This window comes from Phyllostomus hastatus, unplaced genomic scaffold (assembly GCF_019186645.2).
Source record: "Phyllostomus hastatus isolate PE091 unplaced genomic scaffold, TTU_PhHast_1.1 phas_contig_65, whole genome shotgun sequence".
Lineage (NCBI taxonomy): Eukaryota > Metazoa > Chordata > Mammalia > Chiroptera > Phyllostomidae > Phyllostomus > Phyllostomus hastatus.
In genome coordinates, this window is record NW_025333932.1 from 9,787,753 (window position 1) to 9,810,250 (window position 22,498).

Sequence of the window (22,498 nt, forward strand, 5' to 3'; positions counted from 1 at the left end):
ATTTTTGGCATATTATGCTTTATCATTTCAAGAAAGGTAAAAATGTAACTGAGACACACACAAAAAGACTTGTGCAGTATATGGAGAAGGTGAGGTGACTGATCGAATGCGTCAAAGTGCTTTGCAAAGTTTCTTGGTACTACTGACATTTTGGCCAAGTAATTCTTTGCTGTGGGGCTGTCTTATGCATTGGAAGATGTTTAGCAGCACCCCTGTCCTCTACCCACTAGAAACCAATAGCAGAAGAGAGCCGACATACTCAAAATATCCACATCAATAAAGAAATAGCCTTAGCAATCTTGAGAAAGAAGAATAAAGTTAGAGGGATCACAATACCTGACAGCAAACTAAACTACAAGGCCACTATCATCAAAATAGTCTGGTGCTGGCATAAGAACAGACACATAGATCAATGGAACAGAACAGAGAGCCCAGAAATAAACCCATGTCTCTACAGTCAATTAAAATTTGACAAAGGAGTAAAAAAATAGCCTCTTCAACAAATGGTGTTGGGAGAACCAGACAAACAGATGCAAAAAATGAAACTAGACCACCGACTCACGCCATACACCAGAATAAACTCAAAATGGAAAGAAGACTTAAATATAAGCCGTGACACCATAAAAGTCCTAATGGAAGACATAGGCAATAAAGTTTCAGATAATCCACATAGCAATATTTTTGCCAATAAATCTCCAAGGGCAAGGGACATAAAGAAAAAAAAATAAACAAATGGGACTAAATCAAATTAAAAAGCTTATGGACTGCTGGCCAAGTTAGAGGCATAGGTAGATATACTGTGCCTCCTCATACAACCAAAAGAAGGACAACAACAAATTTTAAAACAAAAAACAACCAGAACTGACAGAAAATCAAACTGTATGGAAGTCCGACAACCAAAGAGTTAAAAAAGAAACATCCATCCAGACCATAGGAGGGACAGAGACAGGCAGCTGGGCAAAGAGGACTTGTGGCAAGGTGGTGGCTGGCAGACCAGGCAAGGTGGTCCCACATTTGTGTGCAGATAAACCGGGAGGAACAACTGGAAAGTGAGACAGACTGCACAACCCAGGGTTCCAGTGCAGGAAAATAAAGCCTCAAAACCTCTGACTTAAAAAACCTATATGGGTTGAGGCAGTAGGAGAAACTCCCAGCATCACAGGAGAATTCATTGGAGAGGCTTGTAGGGTCCTAGAATGTAACAAATGAACCCACCCAGGAATCAGCACCAGAAGGGCCCAATTTGCTTGTGGGTAGTGGGGGAAGTAACTGGAGGCCAGATGAGAGCCCAGTGCCACTGTTCTCTCTCAGAACCCTCCCCCATATACAGCACCAAATCAAAGTGACGTGGGTTGCCCTGCCCTGGTATACCTAAGGCTCCACCCTTTACTATGTAACAGGCGCAGAGGCAAAACAAAATGGCCCAAATGAAAGAACAGATCAAAGCTCCAGAAAAAAATACAACTAAGTGACAAAGAGATAGCCAACCTATCAGATGCACAGTTCAAAACACTAGTCATCAGGATGCTCACAGAATTGCTTGAGTATAGTCCCAAAATAGAGGAAAAAGTGAAGACTATGCAAAGGGAAATAAAGGAAAATGTACAGGGAACCAACAGTGATAGGAAGGAAATGAGGACCCAAATCAATGGTTTGGAGCAGAAGGAAGAAATAAATAGTCAACTAGAACAGAATGAAGAAACAAGAATTCAGAAAATTGAGGAGAGGCTTAGGAACCTCTGGGACAACTTTAAACATTCCAACATCGGAATCATAGGGCTGCCAGAAAGAGAAAAGGAAGAGCAAGAAATTGAAAACTTGTTTGAACAAATAATGAAGGAGAAATTCCCCAATCTGGCAAAGGAAATAGACTTCCAGGAAGTCCAGGAAGCTTGAAGAGTCCCAAACAATTTAGACCCAAGGAGGAACACACCAAGGCACATCATCATTACATTAGCCAAGATTAAAGAGAAGGAGTGAATCTTAAAAGCAGCAAGAGAAAAGGAGACAGTTACCTACAAAGGAGTACCCATAAGGCTATCAGCTGATTTCTCAAAAGAAATCCTGCAGGCAAGAAGGGGCTGGAAAGAAGAATTCAAAGTCATGAAAGGCAAGGACCTACATCCAAGGTTACTCTATCCAGCAAAGCTATCATTTAGAACGGAAGGACAGATAAAGTGCTTCCCAGATAAGGTCAAGTTCAAGGAGTTCATCATCACCAAGCCCTCATTATATGAAATGTTAAAGGGACTTATCCAAGAAAAAGAAGATAAAAAATATGAGCAGTAAAATGATAACAAACTCACAACTATCAACAACTGAACCTAAAAACAAAAACCAGCTAAGCAAACAACTAGAACAGGAACAGAATCACAGAAATGGAGATCACATGGAGGGTTAGCAGTGGGAAGGGGGAGGGGAGGGAATGAGGGAAAAGGTACAGGGAATAAGAAGCATAAGTGGTAGATAGAAAACAGACAGGGGGAGGTTAAGAATAGTACAGGAAATGTAGAAGCCAAAGAACTTATATACGACCCATGAACATGAACTAAAGGGGGGAAATATGGGTGGGAGGTGGTGTGTAGGGTGGAGGGGAATAAAGGCGGGGAAATGGGGCAAGTGTAATAGCATAATCAACAAAATATATTAAAAATAAAAAAATAAAAAGCTTCTGTAGGGCTAAAGAAACTCTCTTCAAAATGAAAAGGGAACTGACTTACAAGAGAATATATTTACCAATGATACATCAGACAAGGGTTTATCTCCAAAATGTATAATTCATATGACTCAAAACCAGGAAGACAAACATTCAATTAAAAAATAAGCAAAGGACCAGAACAGACATTTCTCCAGGGAGAACATTTGAGGGCCCAGAGACATATGGAAAGATGCTCAGCATCACTAGTCATCAGAAAGATGCAAATTAAAACCACAATGAGATATCACCTCACACCAGTCAGAATGGCCATCATTAAATCAACAAACAATAAGTGCTGGTGAGGATGTGGAGAAAGGGGAACCCTAATACACTGTTGGTGGGAATGGAGACCAGTGTATCCACTGTGGAAAGCAGTGTGGAATTTCCTCAAAAAATTAAAAATGGCACTGCCTTTTGACACAGCAATTCCACTACTGGGATTATACCCTAAGAATCCAGAAACACCATTTCAAAAGAACTTACATACCTCTATGTACATAGCAACACAATTTACAATAGTGAAGTACTGGAAGCAGCTTAAATGCCCATCAGTAAATGAGTGGATCAAAACACTATGATACATTTACACAATGGAATACTATGCAGCAGAAAGAAAAAAGGAAGTTTTACCTTTTGCTATAGCATGGATGGAACTGGAGACTATTATGCTAAGTGAAATAAGCCAGTTGGTGAAAGACAAATACCATATGGTCTCACTTATAAGAGGAATCTAATGAACAAAATAAACTAACAAGCAAAATAGGAGCAGAATCATGGAAACATGGAATAGACTCACAGCAGCCAGAGGGAAGGGGGAGTGGGGAGAACAGGGGAAAGAAGGAGAGGAGACTAGTAAAAGAACATGTATGAATGACCCATGGACATAGACAATGGTGTGGGGATTGGTTGTGTGAGCAGGGGGTGGGCTGGGAGGAAGAAGGCAAAGGGAGAAAAACTGGGACAATTGTAATAGAATAACAATTTAAAAAAAAACAAAAAAATAAAGTTATTGGTGAAAATGAAAAATGTCTTTTATTTTACGGAAAAAATCATAAGGACTTCATTTGTGCCTGGATTCAAGAGAAGGGTCATATTCACTCATGAGCCATGTGAACCTGCAGAGGTTTTCTGAATTTGTAGATATCTTCCCATCACATAGGCTAGCTATGTACAAAAAGGACAGACACTTGGCCAGTCATAACACGCACCAGCGGTGTGACCCTGGGCCAGATGCCAATCACACTGGCCTGTTTCCCATATGGAATCTGCAGAGAACACACTTGTCTCCCTGGGAGGCTGAGAATGAAATAGGATACTGAAGTAATAGCCCAGTCCTTTGACACTGTATTTCTCCAAAACTTGTCCATGGACTGGGCCTCAGACACCTGGACACTTAATGAAGCCTTGGGTCCCTCTCTGTATCACTAAACCAGGTTGGGGTCTGGAAATCAGCATTTTAATAAGCATCTTAACAAGTAAATAAAGGTGGGTGTCCTTGATAGGCTGCAAGGGACAGTCTGGGTCAGGGCAGAAGACAGAGCGAAGCTTGAGGTCAGCATGTTCATATGCAGTTGGTACACTGTCTCTCTGGTCTCAGAAGGCTCCCTAGTGCCAGGACCTGGGTCCAGCCCAAGGCCCCAGCATCCTTGTCCCTGGTTCCAGTTCACCTTTTGTTCTGGTCCAAAGCAATCATCTTAAAATACCAACCTGGCCATGCCACTCCCTATTCCCGAGTCCCATCCACAACTCTGTCCTCCTGGTGTCCTGGATGGCCTGAGTCTGCTCTGTCCGGCTGAACTCTCAGTTCTGGTGGCTCTGAGTGTTTCATTCATATGTCACCTTAAATGCCACCTCCTCAGAGGGACTCTCCTAACTGCCTCTCCAATGACGTAAATAGAACTTACTCCTTTGCCTAGAATCTAACACCTGCTGACATTTCCTTGTTTAGGAGGTTGTCTCCTACCACTGGAAAGTTGGGGTAGGAAGCTCTCTCCCCTGCCTGTCAGGTGTGTGGCACACAGGAGGAATTCTGTAACAGTGTGCTGATGGATGAACGCGTGGATAAATTATTGGCCTGCAACAACTTGGCAAGGTTCCCACACTGTGCATGAGGCTGACAGGTAGAGAAGTTGCATTTCTTATCTGGATGAGGACACCTGGGGCAGAAGTGCTTTGTGCAATATCTGTGCTCAGGGGAGAGTGTTACAGAAAGCTGGCATTCCTATATATTCACAGTAGTTTGTAAAGTGAAGCATTGTTTTTTAATTAATTATGTTTTGCACAACTAGATTTTCCATAAATTTCACATGGGACATCGTTAAAATAAATCAGCTATGCATTCTTGTTATAAATATCAAAATCACCTCACTTAAATGTTCTTACTGATAACAATAAAAGTATTGTCTTTGGAACAAAATATCCACTAACAATAAAGCACTAGGGTCTGGAGAGGACTGGAAACCCATTTGTGTTCTAACCTTAGTCCGGTTAGAAGCTGTGGAGCAATGGGCACACACGAGGTTCTTTTGTGTGGTTCTGGAAAATGGACATGTGTTCTGGCTTCAGAAAGTTGAGAGAAGAGGCTTGGTAAAGTGGCTATTTGAAGGCAATGTGTTCAATTCCTGGATTCCAGCATGTAAGGAAAGATGTCAGAGACCCAGAGGTGTATTAAGAATAAAAGGAAGCTATAGAGAGATGACAGTTCAGTTTCAGTAGTGGCCTCTCTGGTCCTACTCATTCAGAAAAATTACATTCTCCGTAATAGTTTCCCAGCAAAGACCCCACAACCCATCTTTGTCCCCAAGAAAAAACAGCATGAAGACTTCCGCACAGAAACTTTACTTGGTTCTCCTGCATGTGTCATCGTCAGTAACTGCCAAGTGAACTAAGCCCATGAGGGAGGAGGGCATGTGGTTTTGGTTTACAGAGAGTTACAAAAAGGAAAAATGGAAATAGTTGGTTGCAAGTGAAGAGGCTGAAGTGATGCAAGAGACATTAGGCCCCTGGTGGCCCGCCTCACGACATAAGCACATTTCATCCCAAATGCATTGTGGCCTGCTGGGGACATAGGGCTACCCTGACCACCTGGGATTTACTGATAAGAAGACAGTCCAAGGGGGAGACGGTGTCACACCAGCAGGTGGGTGTAGGTGCCACAGAAGTAAACAGAGGGATGAGGAAGTGTTGTTGTTGTTCAATCTCTTCCCCATCCTTCTTCTAACTTCCTGTGCCTCCTTCCCTAATGGCTTATTATCTACAACAACAGACAGATGGACAGGTGTCATGGCCTCTAAACTGGTGGCTCTACATCATCTGGAAGTTCTCAAAAGCCACCAAGGCTGAGGCCCCAAGGGCACATTAATCACAATGACAGGGGGTGGGCTCTGGGCATCACTATGTATTAAAGCCACCAGGCAAGGGTCTCACTGGCCAGGATAGAGAAGGGGATGTGAAGGCAGCCAGAAAGAAACAGGAAGAGATACAAAGAGGAGAGCGATGGGGTGTCCCCCCACCTTAACAGAGGGAAGCAGAAGGGCACAGAGAGGGTGGGGGGCTTCATAAACAAAAAAGAAAGTGCTGCAGTGGAGGAGGCCACAGTGGGCTGTCGGGTCTTTAACAACAGGAAATGTGGTAACAAGAAGAAATGTCTGCAAACTCAGGAAGACACTTGGCAAGAGAAGACAGGTGCAAAACCAAGACAGGGCAAGTTTTGTTCTTTCAAGTTGGGAGATAGCAGAGAAAATGATCCTTGAGAAGGGGACGCTGCCGGCTGCCACTGGAGTAGGAGGTGGCTGTCAACCAAGAAGCCCAAGGTGAAGGCTGTGGTAGGAAAGGTAGGTATGGACTTCCATGGCCAAAGGGCAATAAGTAAGTCAATGTCTTTAGATAGAAATTTTAGAAATGATTAAGAAGCTTCAAAGCCATCCCTAGAAGCACTCCTGAGTGCCTGTTAAAACATCAAGAGCCACCATCTCCTATACTTGGTTGACCTTTACCTCACAGGTTTTTTTAAAAAAAATAAAAAAATAAAAAAGATATATGAACACTTCATTCTAGTTTTGGTTGAGATATCTGTAAAGGTGGAAAAATATGAAAACATAGAAATATTCTGCTCCCATGTTTCTTTGCCCATGTCTGTAAGTTCCTTTAATAATTTTAAATAAGCAGAAACTGGAAATCAGATGAAGCACAAAAACGCTGTTTAAACAAGAATGACAAGGAGAAAAACCTACCAGTGTATTCACACTTGGGGGAAAAAAAGCCTTGAGCTCACAGGGTCTTTACGAACTTAACTGCATTGACAATGGTATGAGCCCTCCGAAGGCAAAATTCTTGGATGTCCCTACAAACGCACAATTTTTCTTTGACACTGGCACAATACCACTCTCTGCAATATCCTCCAATTTGTAGAAATTGTGTCCCCTTGCTTGTAAATGGGTCCACAATCTGTAGTATGTTCTGCCTAAGTAATATTGCCATAAGAGCATGAATACTCACACGCAACAAAAGCAAATTTCACACATTGGTTGAAGTATTCACTCCCTCTCTTAATAGATCTGTAGCTTAGAAGTCCATGGAAAACCAGTTAAAACCCACAGCCGCAGATACAATTTGCTAAGTACCTCTAATGGAATATGAAAATTAACAGAGATATGAAATTTATCATGAAGACTAACAAGGCTTGCTGAATGGACAAAATTATATAATGTGACCATGCAGATTTTTTAACAATTTGGAACAAGTCTGAAATGTCTTGCTTTGAGTGGTTGTCCCGCTTCTAAGTTGTAAGCCCAATGAAGAACTCCATGCCATTTTCTTCATATCTTTACCTTTCTTAAATTCTAAATAACTTCATCTCTAGAGAATTTACTTTCATGGATTTTCTGCTTTGGTTTTTCTCTCTCCCTATAGCTGTTTGGTCTCATTGCCCAAGGTTCTGTGATGGGTGTGGAGGTTCTGAAGCATGAGTCTGGGGCCATCTGGTAACAGCCACCTCCATTACCTTAGGGATTTTCTTCAATGACTTCATATTGACTTAACAAAACCATCTTCATCTTCTGGGGCCCTGGGCCTTGTGGGGGGCTGGGGTAGATGAACATGACTACAGTGCAGACCCACAGCAGGGAGGGGAAACCACAAACCGCAAGGGAATGCAGGTCTGGTGGCCATCACATTCATACCTGGCCTTCATCCACGGAAACTGAACTGCTAACTTGGCATTTTGTCAAGTCTGCTGGGAAGTCAATGATGTGAAAAAAAAAGACAAGTTCAACCACGGCTAAGTTGTATGAAGTGTGGGGGTGGGTGTGCAGAGGAGATGGGAGGGCTGGAGCTGGGAAGAGGATGGAACAACTATTGGGAATAAAATATCTTGGGAAAAATTAGGACAGGTTCAAAAATTTTTCCACAATTTTGAAAAGTAAAATTTTCTGAAAACAGTTTCTTTGTTCCTGTGCTACCAAATAAATTTGCCCCCAAAACTGACCTGAACTGACATGAGGTTTTTTGGTCTTTTTTTGTGCAACAAAATGTGAATATTCATCAACTTTTCTATAGAAATTACTGTTTCCCAAATCCCATGAGAGTATTACCTAATGTACAGTGAATGAACTATATTGCCTTCCTAAAAGCTGAATTCTGAAAGACATTTGTCCCCAAAGGGTTTGCTTTTGGCTAAGGGATTGTTGACCCATACACAGGTCCCCAGACAGGTGAGTTCTCTGGATTTAATCCTTCCATACTTTCCCTACATCATGCTAGTATTGACCTGACCTCAGCTTTTCAGGCATTTCTACAAATTTACCTTAGTAGACAGATTTACCAGGAATAAAACAAGACAAAGCTGAAGAATGGGCTTTTTAAAAATACCACATACATGTAATGCAGCCCCTATGCTGCAGAAAACACATGTGCTTTTCTTGTCTTTCCCACAGTTTCACTTTATTCATTGTGCAGTTCCGATGACTAAGTATGTCCAGCCTACACTGTAGCTCAGCTATGGCACAGGTAACATGAAAAATATAAATGTGATGCTGACCTTCAAAAATAAGATATCAAACTATATTTTAATTGTAAAAATCAATACTCCAAATTCATTGTTCAGAGATTTTCTAAAAGACAGATCTATAGAGCTAGAAAGTGAGACATAAAAGAGGAAAAGCCAGGAATGTTAGCAGTTGGCTGGGGCTGACAGTGGAAATCAGAGTGGCCACATGCAGCACAGCACTGGACTGTGATGACAGCTCCAAAATTCTGAAAGTTTATTACAAATCAGTGAATTATACACTTACAGCGGGAGACTTAAGGTATATGCTATACCTGAATGAAGATGTTTAGAAAAACAAATATTCTAAATTTCTAAAGTAACACTCTTTTGTCAATATCTCCTGGTATTTTTCTGATATTTCAATTTAGTACCAGTGGAAATGGGGAGGTGGGCAAGAAATCGGACCTATTAATGATTATGGGAAAGTGAGCAATTTCACCCACAAATGACTAATATTACATCTAGACAGAGAACATGATTTCTTCCAGATATTCCCTTATATGTAGGAAATAAAATCTGTTTCTATTTTAGAATACCATGCAGGCCCCTCTAATTACAGGGTTTATGGTATCAAACAGTAGTATTTTATTGACCAGTCATCTTGCAAAGAGAATGTAAACTCCTGGGCTCTGGGGCTATGTCACAGCCTTCCTGATAATACTTTCAGGACCTAGTAGGTATTCAATAAATGACTATCGAATGCAATGATTTTTTTTCTTTCGCCAGAACCATCTACTACATTTCCATTTGCTTAAACAATCTAAAGTAAATTTAACAAATATACCCCACCCTCTAGATCAGGGCCTCTCGACCTCAGCACTTTGGGGTCAGATTCCTCCTCTAGGAGCCAGTTTTGTGTACCATGGAATGGATAGCAGCACCCCTGGCCTCTACCTACCAGAGCCAGTAGTACTCCCATCCCTACTGTGACAACCAAAAATGTCCTCAGAGGGCCCAATGTCTGTGGGGGGGCAAAGTCACCCATGGTTGAGAACCACAGCTCTAAATAGAATATGACACAGACTGAACCAAACTGGTATGTTCACACTTCAACAACATCTTTCACATTATCACTTCCTTAAGCTGGTGAGAACATGGAGAAAGAAGAGCAAATGTTAGTGTATGTTAGCAAATGATGATTCTGTGACCACAGGCCTTGTCACATTATGGGGAGACCTGCAAAGGAGAAATGGTTTGTATTCTCCTTTGTAACTGTAAAGATGGAAAAGGCTTCTTCTCATCCAAGGCTGACAATTTTTAAGACATACAGAAAATACATAAGAGAAGGGACCACATGCCAAATGGCCTGTGGCTATCAAACAGCAGAGAAGAAACACTGGGCTTTTCATTGTAAATTGTATCTAGGAGAACAATTTTGAAAATGCTATTGAATATTTATTAAAAGAAAAGATCTATAATAATTTGTTTCTTGACCTGCTACTATTAGCAAATAACTCAACCAGTTGTAAGGTTAAAAACTGTGGAGGCAGCCCTGGCTGGCATAGCTCAGTGGATTGAGCGTGGGCTGTGAACCAAAGTGTCGCAGGTTCAACTCCCAGTCAGGGTACATACCTGGGTTGTAGGCCATGACCCCCAGCAACCGCACATTGATGTTTCTCTCTCTCCCTCTCTACCTCCTTCCCTTCCCTCTCTAAAAATAAATAAATAAAATTTAAAAAAAAATTAGCGTTAAAAAAAAAAGAACTGTGGAGGCAGAAACCATTAAATTAAGTGTAAGTTTAATACTGAGTGTTTTATTTTTCTCAACAGCCACAGTACTTAGCAATCTTGTTTTAAATCCCAGCCGAGAGCCTGAAAAGCTGTTACCCATATTGTATGCTTTTCACAAGACTCCAAATTTTTAGTTTCAATTCTACTTTGACAATATTGAACATTTCCCACTGATGCTAAAGTTCAAGAGGCACATTTTGGGCAGAGTGACTATTACATAATAAAGCAAAGATAAAATATTCTTGACACTATCCAGCTATGTCTAAATATTTACCAAGATTCATAACACTTTACTCCAAAACATTTTTAGTTTTTCTTAGGAAAGCAAAGGTATATACTACTAATCTCAACATCAACCATTTGGGCACATAAGAAAAACCTACAGCACACACACAGTGTCAGTTCCTAAGATGTGAAAAGGAAGTGTATCTTTTCAAATTTTGTTTGTAAAAATATTTACATTTTTCTTTATATGCCTATTGGTAAACAGAAGCAGGTTTAGGACTCTGAAATATTAAATTAAGCATGTAATTCCTAAATCCACTAAGAGCTAAAATGCAAAAGCTCTCTATTCAATCAAGCCCTCACTGCACACATAATTATAGTATTCAAATTAGATGACTAATTTAGACATGTTCCATCATGTCAAGTATACATAACATAAAAATGTCTGAATGAACTTCAATAGAAAGGAAAAAAGAAGTATAGGCAATTTAATTAGTCTTTTTAGAAAATGAGAACTCCTAGAACATAATATTAAAATACATACTCATGGAAAGATTAGTAGGGAATGTAGCTTAACTATTCATCTTGGTAGTGAATAATGTAAGTACAGTAATGTCAAATTGCCTCGACAGAATACTAACTCCAAGCCCTGATTATCATATTTACACTGGGATAAAATTGGGAAACATGAAGCATGAAATGACCAAATCAATTCTCATTTCACTTCAAGTTTCCTCACATATTACTATAAATATAAAATCACATATAAAATATCACATTACTTTTTATTGTTATTTAAATTTCCATATGCCTATATTGTGATTTCTTAACTATACTGAACAAGGCTATCACAATACACCATGTGTAATGATAATTACTAGAACTCTGATGGTCAGCAAACATTTTTTTTGTATTTTCTTTCTTTCTATTTTAATCACTGTTCAAGTACAGTTTTCTCCCTTTTACTCCCAATTACCCCCCCAACCCTCCTCACTTCCCTCCCATTACCACCCTCCCCCGAGTTTTTGTCCATATGTCCTTTAAATTTGTTCCTGTGAACCCTTCCCATTGTCCCCTGAAATTCCCTCTTCTCTCCCCTATGGTCACTGTCAGCCTGTCCTCTATTTCAGTGTCTTTGGTTATATTTTGCTTGTTTCTTTGTTTTGTTGTTTAGGTTCCTGTTAAAGGTGAGATCATATGGTATTTGTCTTTCGCTGTCTGACTTGTTTCACTTAGCATAATGTTTTCCAGCTCCATCCAAGCTGTTGCAAAGGGTAGGAGCTCCTTCTTTCTTTCTGCTGCATAGAATTCCATTGTGTAAATGTATAAAACTTAAAAAACTTTACAAGCGTATGGTTATTTTTTAAAATAAGCACTAAAAACAAAAGGTCAATCCACTTAATATCACAAAAACAAAAGGACATAAGCCCTTTTAGATTCTTTTTTTTCTACTAAAACTAAAATAGAAAATTGGCACCACAAAACTTGAAATTGAAATTTAAGGATAAGTGCTGGTACTAGCATTTCACTAGAAATTGCTTTCATCTGGAAATTGCCATTTAGCACAGCTCATAGATTTTTTTTTGTGAAATAAAATATAAAAATATAAATTTAAAATAAATAAAATATAGCATCATAAACTTTTCAGTCATAAAATTCCAGTCACATTTTATGATTTAACACTACTGTGTATGAATAGCAAATACTGCTTTAACAGTAGCAACATTACTCATTACTTAAATCATAATTATAGAATATCAGGAGCCAAAATACATGTTGTAAAACTAAAATAAACCCTTTAGATTTACCCTGCATCATTTTACACTGCTTAAGAAAAAGACAAATGCTTTAATTCATTGGCATTAAATGGGTAATATGATAGCTGCTTTGGCAAGATAAACCAAGCTACACCACTTAATGCATTTGGAGAATCCAAGCATACTATGAAAGGAGAGCCAACAGATTAAACTTAATTTGGCTGATTTTTGTTTCATATACATACACGTATACATGTACAGATAGAATGCTTTTCACATACAACAGCCATTGAAACAACTAAAAAATAAATTTCATTTGTAGTGCAAATGGCAAGTTTAGCTACAATAATTTTGCAGTTTAAAATACTGAAACCTGTCCTGGCTGATGTAGCTCAGTGGATTGAGCGCAGGCTGAGAACCAAAGGGTCTCTGGTTCGATTCCCAGTCAGGGCACATGCCTGGGTTGCAGGCTGGGTCCCTAGAGGTAGCCACATGAGAGACAACCACACATTGATGTTTCTCTCCCTCTTTCTCCCTCCCTCCCTCTCTCTCTAAAAATAAATAAATAATCTTAAAAAGGTAAAATAAAATGTTGAGATCTTTTATTTATAACTCAGATCCTTTTTTAAAGCTTTTAAGATAATGGAAAAAAAAGATTAATTTGTGAAAAAAAGATTTTTCCACAGTTTAACTTAATCACATACATTTGCATAAGTAACCTGTGGTCCATTAAATATAAATGTTGGTACATTGAGCAGACTAATAAAAAAGTCTCTTAAATATTCCACCTCCTAATTTTCTTGAGCAGTTATTCACAAAGACATGGGCAATGTGATGGAGTGACAGGAACCCAGAATTTGAAGTCGAAATACCTTGTTTGGGTCCTAGGACCTCTACCATTTACTAGCTGTGTTCTCTCTATGCAGCCATCTGAACCCTGTATCTCAGCCCTCATCTCTTTAATGGGAGTAATTTTGCCTTAGGTCAAAATTAAAGGACAAAATGGGCAAGGGCTGAAATGCATGGTATTAACTAAAACACATAGTGATCATTTCCACTATCCTCAAATGCTCCACTCTCTTTATAACATAATGAGGCCTCTTTTTATAAGACAAGTGAAAATTATAGGAAACTGCACTCAATATATCTCAAATAAACCAATGAGCCAAAAGGTTCCTTAATAACTATAAAAGGATTGGTTCAAAAGGTCGAAAAGCTCTTAAGATGCTATGGCCATGATAAAAGCTTAGGTTCTGTAAACTGTTTAATGTCATTTATCACTTTCCCTTTTGGGGTGCTCATTCACACATATGCTAAGATGTGCCTGCTTTGGAGAACCAAGCACTCTGGGCATGAAGGAAGTGATTCTTTCATTCTTCCAAGTTTCCCAGGTGCCCATTTTTCTCCACAAAGGAGAAACATGAATGAAAAAGGAAAACAGATGACAATTCTATCCTATAAGTGGCTTAAAATCTAGGATAATGCTTTAGTCATGATTTTATTGCTTATTCCTTTCCTTTACCCCCACTCCCACTCTCCTTTCACAAAGTAGGTCCTAATGTTTACTGTCAGGCACTGCAGCCACATCAGAAACAGCCACTGTCATCTGTGGGGACAAAGCAAATGAACAGTCAGACCTGTCCCTTTGCTCCCTGCCTATTCTTTCCATTGCACTCCTTTTGTCAGCAGCTTCCATCCCATCAAGCACCTTATTCTGCCTTACCTCTGGCTTATGCCAGTTTGTGTCCAAACACTTGTCAGAAACTTCTCTCATTTAATCTTACTGTCCCCCATATCTTTTTCATCCTGTGCATTCTCCCAGGCAGATCACAATCTCAACAACAACTTTCAAATGCAAGCCTGTATTTCCAGCTCAGTCTAAGTCTTGATTTCCAGAATCACTGGCTGGTGCCACTGCTTGAATCTCAGCCCTGGAGTCTCACACCTACAAATGCATTTATCATCTTCTCCTGCAACTGCTCCATTCTCTGTATTCACTGTCATGACCAATGGCCCCTGCGTCCATCTAATTACTCAAGCCAGAAACCTGGGAGTCACCCTAACATCACCATCCCTCTTCCTCCTATCCCCACTCCTATCAGTCTGAGTTTAGACATTAAACATGCATTAGGATTCAACAGCTTTTTCATAGGCTTCTCTTTTCTGCACCCCCACCCCCATCCATTCTCTACAAAACACAGAGTGACCATTCTAAGTGAATTGTCACTAAATAACCTAACTGCTCAAATTCATCTGGACCAAATGTGGCCCATAAGCCCATTCTTAAAGTGGCTGCAGCCTCGCTCTCCACCTTTGGCCTTGCCCACCACATGCCATGTGCCCAGTTACATGGATGGATGGCTGTTCCAGGGTCAGCTGCCCTCTCTGGTACCTTCATTCAACTGTACTCTGTTCCCTGTGCTCACAATGGTTTCTGTCATCCCACCGGCATCTTCAGCTGCCTGGTCCCCTCCGACTCAGACCCAGCCCCAAGTCGTTGGGAAAGTCCTTCCATGGAGTCAGGGACCCCTGCAGAGTTAGCATCTTTCGTGCCCTGATTCCAACTGCTGCTCTAGTCGTTTCCCCTGGTAAAACTGAGATTCTTGAGGGCAGTGATAGGAATCTTCTTACGTCTGAGGTTGCCTCATCCAACAACATGCCTGGTGTCAGATCAATATGTATGTACTTGATAAGGGCAGAGATGAGTACACATCACTCCCGCTAAATTTTACTCCAACACTGCCAAACTGCTAGTGACTGATTATGGGAACTGAAGGTTCACAGCCCTCCTCAGAAACTGTCAGGGAAAACAGAAAGGCCAATCGGGATGTAGTTGCCAAGTGCTGAATGCAGAGGTTGTGGTGTTCTGGGTATGAAGCTATGTTATAGACTGGATTTTTTGTTAATTAAAAAAATTGTCTTGTGTGGTTTTATTGCCTCTACTTACAATATGAGCTGCCTCAACATCACAGTGTCCTCATATACCATGTCTGCATGTTTGATCACAGAGGGCTGATGCAGGGATGAGTCCGGGTGGGGGTGAAGGGCAGGGGTGAGCAGAAGCAATGTGAACAGTAATGACTGCATCACAAATACAGTTAGACCAGTAGCCCTAGGACTCATCTGATCAGGTAAGTCTTAGGGGATAAATCTCTTAGAGAATAAATTCACGGAATGGCTTCATATGCAACCCTGGGGCTCCTGGAAGAGTAAAACAGATGATGGCCATGCTAACTGAGTCACACATTTTGGCACTTTTAGAACATCAGTTTAAGTTGATCACGTACAAGCAAATGATCACATGATCATTTTGGTACATGGGGACTATGTCCTATGAAATGAAAGAGGAAGATACAAGGCTGCTGATCAATTAAAAAACCACTTTTTTTACTTGCTTACTCCATAAGGTTTCAAGGGCTCTGTTTTCAGTAAAGGACCTCAGTTAGGCCTAACTTCCCTGTCCTCTTAATAAAGTCTACATTTAGAAAGTTGAATTTTTCATAAATTTTTAGTCACTCACAGGTTTAAAAATTGTATAGTCCTAAAAAAAATCAAAGAAGGGGAGTGGATGAGATAGCAACATAATATGATAAAATATTATAACAACAAAACAACAACTCAAACCCTAGGGACGTGAAGAACTTATTGGATAAATGTTTGGTCCTGAGGTAGAATTAAGAAAAAATTGGGAAGGGTTTACAGGAACAAAAAACTAGGGGCGGGTGGAAATGGGAGGGAGGAGGGGAGGGCTGGGTGGGTGGGCTGGGGTGGGAGTAAAAGATAGAAAATTGTACTGCAACAACAATTAAAATAAAATTTTTTTAAAAAGAAAAAATTGGGGAGGTAGGGTTCAGGACAACAGTTTTGAAAATATTGCAAGTTGGTTTTAAGTTCTATATTTGGACTGTAGTTAGAGAGTCTATATTGCACACAGAGTTGATGCAATATTCTCATTCCAAGACAACACTCTGGAACCTTACTGGTTAGACATATGTATTCATTTACTTTAAAAACCTTAGTCTCATTCTGAATGACACATGACACTACTGTAGTATGTTCATTACTGCTACTTTTTTTGATTTACATAACTTTTTTTTTAAAATCACCCAAGAAAAATCTCAGGTCTCTACACTTCTTTCTTTAAGGAGAATGATGCAAGTACATGACCCCAAACACAGATAAAGTTAACATGCCCCTCCAGTATGTCCCATTATTAGTTGAAGGCTTTGTGCTTCCTATTTCACGATGCTAACATGGCTGTCTTTTTTGAGCTCATTGCATGAACTAAGCTTAAGCTTTTCTCTACCAAGATATGTAGAAGATAGTCAATGGCAGCTGCTGGCAGTGGGCAAGAAGGAAGACATATGCCTTCCAATATCTCTTTAGCTCTATCCCAGAGTCACTGCAGGTACCCAGGGATAGTGTAGGATTATTTTGAGAAGTACAACACAGGACCTCTATGCAACATAGTTTAACTACCATGAAGACCCTAAAACTGGAGGCCGTAGATGCCCTGTAAGGAGCCCAGGCCTCCTCATATGGCCCTGACTCTGGGCACTGACTTTTCTGGTCCACTGTTTCCACTTTTGCAGAAGCGGATAATGAAGTAAAGTAACTACCATATAAAGTCACTCTGAGGATTAAAGTAAATACTAAATGTAGAATTCTTAGCATGGTAGCCAGCATGCAATAAGTCCTCTGTGTTAGTGATTCATTCCAATTCTTATTCAAGAGGCAGGGCCAGTAAGGACTAGAGATGTGGCAGATAAATCACATTCAGAGCTGTCTTCCCCCCACACCCACCCTGTGCTCTCGAACTCAGCAATGTCCTAGCCTTGAAGGACTGTCTCTGTCATACCACATATGAAGTGCATAACCAGAAATTTGTACAACCCTGCAACACATGGCTCAGAGATGTATGAGGCAAGATTTCCAGAAAAAATCAGCTCCTGACTCCTGACATCCAAAGTGAAAATTATTCAAAATCATAGGTGACTGAAGAGAGTAAATGATCCTCACTCACTTATGTCCATATTAAAAGTAGTTTGCATTTATTCTCCATGTTCATAGCAGGAGAAAGATGGATGTCAGAGGAAAGTGATTCAGAAATTTGGAGGTGGCCACAGATAAACAAATAAGTAGATGATACAGACAAGAAATAAAACAGAACTATATGTAAAGTCTGAAGAATTGTTAAAAGTATATTATGGATCCACCTGAAATCTCAAAAGGGATTAGGGAAGGTTTTACTATGGAATAACCTAAAACAGAGGAGCATTTGAAACCTATTGATTGAGTAAAAGGGGAATCTCTGTACTCTGAAAAAGAGGGCTAGATGTGAAGCAGGAGATAATTCAGAGATGAAGAAAGCCTCTGCCGATATCAGGTAAGCCCTTTCTCTGGTACACTGCATCTGTGGTGGTGTGTCCCCAAGCACACAGAGGTATCCTCCTGGAAGCTCTCTCCCAGAGAAATTTTATTTCATTTTATTTTTAAATTGGGCTATAATTGGCATATATCATTATATTAATTTCAGGTGTACAACGTACATTTGTATATATTGAGAAATATTCATCACAATAAGTCTAGTTAACATCCAAACAGTTACTGCTTTTTTTTTCTTGTGAGGAGAACTTCTCAGGACTATTCTCTTAGCAACTTGCAAATATACAACACAGTATTATTAACTACAGTCACTGTACAGAGAGTTTTCATTTTTGAAAAAGAAAGCCAACTTGGAACATCTGTCTTGAAGTACTCACAGTGCAGGATGCATTAGCTCACAGGTGTAATTAAATATTGAATCAGTCTGTGAGTGGTCTGTTGTGTATGTGCCTTATACAGCAATATGATTTTAATATCTAGAAAAAAGAGTCAACATTTTCTAAGGGCCAGAACACTATGTAGTATCTGGATGGTAACCTAAGAAAGTCACAAAAACCCTGGCATATCAATCATTCCCAGCCTCTGGCAGTCAGGTGAGATGTCCAACAGTCCATGGACCTGGTTTGGACAGTGCTGCTTGTAAAGGCCCCTCACACTGCTCCCCATGACACAGATGTGAAGGCTGAGGGTCACCATGCTTATTTAAGGTAAGGCACAAATTTCTCCCAGTTCTGAACAGACAGTACAATGTACAGCAAAGTGCCAGAGCTTTTTCTCTGTTTGTCCCTGGGAGTTCTCCGGCTGGGACTAAAGTCCCACTCAGGGATGACATGACTGCTTGGGAACCCAGCCTCCACTGTGAGTTGTAACCTCATACCAATTTTATTTTCTTGACTTGCTGAATAGACCAGTAAGGAAGTAAAAAGCCACGGAGAGAATTCAAACTGAAGGAGAGCACTCCTGTACCTGATGGGGCCTCACCCACCTGCAATGGTGGGTGAGTTATTAAATATTAATTATGATAATAGCAATAACACCCCATCACAGAGAATGATGTGAGTGCTGTTAGCACTTTAATATGTAACCTCAACATTCTCATCTGTAAATTGAAGGTAATATTGCACTTATTTCATTATGCTCTAATGAGGATGAGAAGAGGAGAGATGGAGACATCACTGGGCAAGTTGAGGCAGCAGGGTTTAATAGAACAGGGTTTGAAACAACAGACACGGGTTAAGATCCCAAATCTGATTTCTACTGTTTGATCTTGCTGGGTTTCAGTTTCCCCATCTCCAATGAGGAACTGCAGGAAGTAGGAAGTCAGACACTACCCAGTGTCTGCATCCCTGGAAGGTACCTAGGAAATGCGTGTACTCCATCCCCTATTGTACCTGTGCACTGATTCTGTTCACCTCCATCAGCAGTCATTCACTGTCATCCAGACTGTCCATTTCCTCCCCTAACAATGATCATTTTACCCAGTTTCATATGCCAGACACTGGTTCAATAGCTTCACACTATGAACTCATTTAATCCTCAGCACAATCCAATGAGGGAGAGGCTGCTGTCATTTCCATTTCACAGATGATGACACTGAGGCACAGAGTTTAGGTACTTACCTAGATTCAAACAGATGGTAACAGGGCCATCATTCCACCTCCTTAGTCTGTTTTCCTAACAACAATGTAGCAATGCTTGGGGCTGGCGGGGGGGTGGGGGGTGGGGGGGGTGTGGGGGGGTGGGGGTTGGCCTGCTTGAGATCCCAAGCCTGGATGTAATCTCTTTCAGAGATAAGCCATGGATACTCTCCGAACACAATGTGTTGACTAGACTAACTTTTCAACCTTTGAAATAATATTTTATGTATTCTAAGAATTCTTTAAAAAACTATAATATGTTTTTAAATGAGGTTCCTATAACTGGCTCATCTTGTTCTATATCCTGGAATACTATAAATAAATGTGCTTTTTCCCCTCCAAAAGATTACTTAAATAAGTCTTACATTAAAATGTACCCATGAGTTTTTATTTGAACAATTATTACAAATCCAAATTTTATATAGATAGATAGAATCTTAATGTTATATTTGGTTAAATGAATGACTTCTATATTAAGTAATCTGAATAGTCTCTTTATTTCTAATATTCACTGTCTTAGTCACCACAGTACTATACGGTATTTCAAAGAATCCTTTTACAAATTTAATTAACTTAAATATTAAACATCAATGATGATGATCAACTGGTCTGCTCAAAAGGAATCTCTAGGGGAGAGATGAAAAAGAAAGATTAAAAATTTCTATTCTTCAAAATAGGGAAGCTATCTATAAATCATGCTCTTTGTTTATTAAGACAATTAAACCCATCAGTGCACTTAACTTTCAGACTCAACAATTGTCTGGCATGACCAATTTCCATTTTTTCTAAAACAAAGGGGATATGTTCAAAGGGATCTTCTGCAAGCTCTCTGCACAATGCATGCTATTTTAAAACATGACTTGTGTGTCTAATTCCTGGAACTGCCTTGAAAAATATACTGGTTTTTTCTTCGCATGCTCCCTATTAGGAGAAGACACTCCAATCTGAAGAGTGCTCTCTGTTTCAGACCGCAGGCCGGGATATTATGTCAGCATTTTCATTAACTTCTGTTCAAATTGGACCTTAAACAAATAGTATGGGGAGTCACAGCTGCAGCCATTGCAGAGACAGAGTTATCCAGACCTTACATAAGAGGCGCAGGTCAGGGTGAAAACTCAAGTGTCATCCATATCTATTTCTTTGAGACTTGCCCACATTCTTCAAGTGTATGAAATCACATACACAGGTCGGATTTCTCTTGCTTTCGCCTTATTGTACAAAACGCTGGGTTGACATATAAATTGCCCCCCAACCCCGCCCCACCAAAGGACTGGGTAAGTTCAATCATGGAGACGTTGTCAACTTCTGCCTAAGGGAAGACTGAAGTGAGATGCGCGGGAAACCTGGAGGCTTAGCTCCTACCCCAAAGATCTATGGCCCCCAGGAATATTACAGGAGGCGCTCCTCCAATGAATTAGGACAGAGGTGATCAGACACTGCACCTTCTGCCCCCTTCCCTCGTACGCACAGTGGAGACGAGCGGAATGTGTCATAGGCAGCGGGCGCAGTGCCCTGGGAGCACCTGTCCTCGCACTGCACGTTTCCAGCTGGCACATCCGCCGAGGCTGGAGCCAGCCCGCTGGACCGCGGCCTCTCCCGCGTGCGTGTCCGCGTCTGGCACCTTGACCTCCCCAAGCTGGTGCCCAGCTAACAAGAGGTGCCACCCCAGCTTCCCAAGACACGAAGATGATAAAAACCAACCTCTCCTCCTCACGGCTGCCTCCAACTTCAGAAACTGCAGTCAACTAGCTGGGACGCAGCAGACAGGCGCCTTCTTGGGGGATCGCGCTAAGCTGCGCGAGGCCAGTGGCTCCTCTCTGCTCTAGCCTTCTCAGCTCTGCGGGGCCCTGGTGGCTGCAGATGCGGGAGCTGCTGCGGATGCACCGGCCCGGAGGGCGCGCTCCGAGTCCCTGGTGCGTGTCTCCGTCTCCCGCTCCGAGGGAATCGCAGTTGCGCAGGGAACGCGGCCAGACAGAAGCCGAGGAACTGCTGCCGCAGAGCCGCCAGCCCACTCTTAGGCTCGGTCACATCTTGAGCTCGCAGGCCCGCCGGGGAGGACGAAAGGAGGGAGGGAACTGCAGTCTGCACCGATCGGGGCGCAGCGGAGAATGACAGTGTCGTGGAGCAGAGGCTGGGAGGCGCGGGTGAGAGTGCGCAGGAGCCGGCCGCTACGGCGCGTCACCAGGGGGGCGGGGCGAGCCGGGAGGGGCGGGGCGGTTTGGAGAGGGGGAGGAGAAGGGGAGGGACAAGGGCTAGGCTCTGGTTGAGGGGCGCTGAAGCGCACCCAGTGTCGTCCCCTACTTGCTTGCTACTGGTACCGAAAGTTTCCCGACTTGAATTTGATTAGCTTAAAACTGTGGGGGTTGAAATTCGTTTGTCCCCGGAGCCTACTGTCCCTTAAACAGCACTGTTTAATTGGTCCTTAGGGCCTGGGCAAGCCCATAAAAGTCAATGTAACTCAAGTTATAGCTTAACCTTAAGAAGCTGGAATTTAGGAACTGGTGAAAAGGGTGATGGGATTAAAAAATACAAATTGGGTAGTAAATGAACATTTATAAAAGACCCATGGACAAAGCCAAAGGAGGGTGGGATTGGGGGTGGGATTGAGGGTGGGAGGTGGGGATGGGTAGAGGGGGGAGTGGTGGTGGGATGGAGACAACTGTAGTCGAACATTAATAAAAATTTGTTTTAAAAAAATAAATACAAATTGGTAGTTACAAAATAGTTGCAGGATGTAAAGTGCAGCACAGATAATGTAGTCAGTAATATTGTAGTAACTATGTATGGTGTCAGATTGGTACTAGATTTATTGTGGTGATCACTTAGTAAGTTATATAATGTCTAATCACTGGGTTGTACATCCGAAACTAATATAATACTTTATGTCAACTGTAATTGAAAATTTAAAATTATTTAAAGTCGAAAAAAGCTGGAATTCAGAGGACAATGGTTGTCTATCTTGGCTGGTCATTACAACTTCAGAAGCTTGAAAGAGCCCTTTGCCTTGGCCACACCCTTA

At 41.1% G+C, this 22,498-nt stretch overlaps 1 protein-coding gene across 4 annotated transcripts in view; it reads right to left on the bottom strand.

The window, feature by feature from the left end:
• Positions 1 to 21,609, bottom strand: part of PAG1 (phosphoprotein membrane anchor with glycosphingolipid microdomains 1) — a 138,483-nt gene extending 116,874 nt beyond the window's left edge. For all 4 annotated transcript variants that reach the window (XM_045849420.1, XM_045849417.1, XM_045849419.1 and 1 more), the window contains exon 1: positions 21,181 to 21,609. The gene's annotated coding sequence lies outside the window, so the exon portion shown is untranslated. The remainder of the gene's footprint in view (positions 1 to 21,180) is intronic.
• Positions 21,610 to 22,498: the final 889 nt, after the last annotated feature.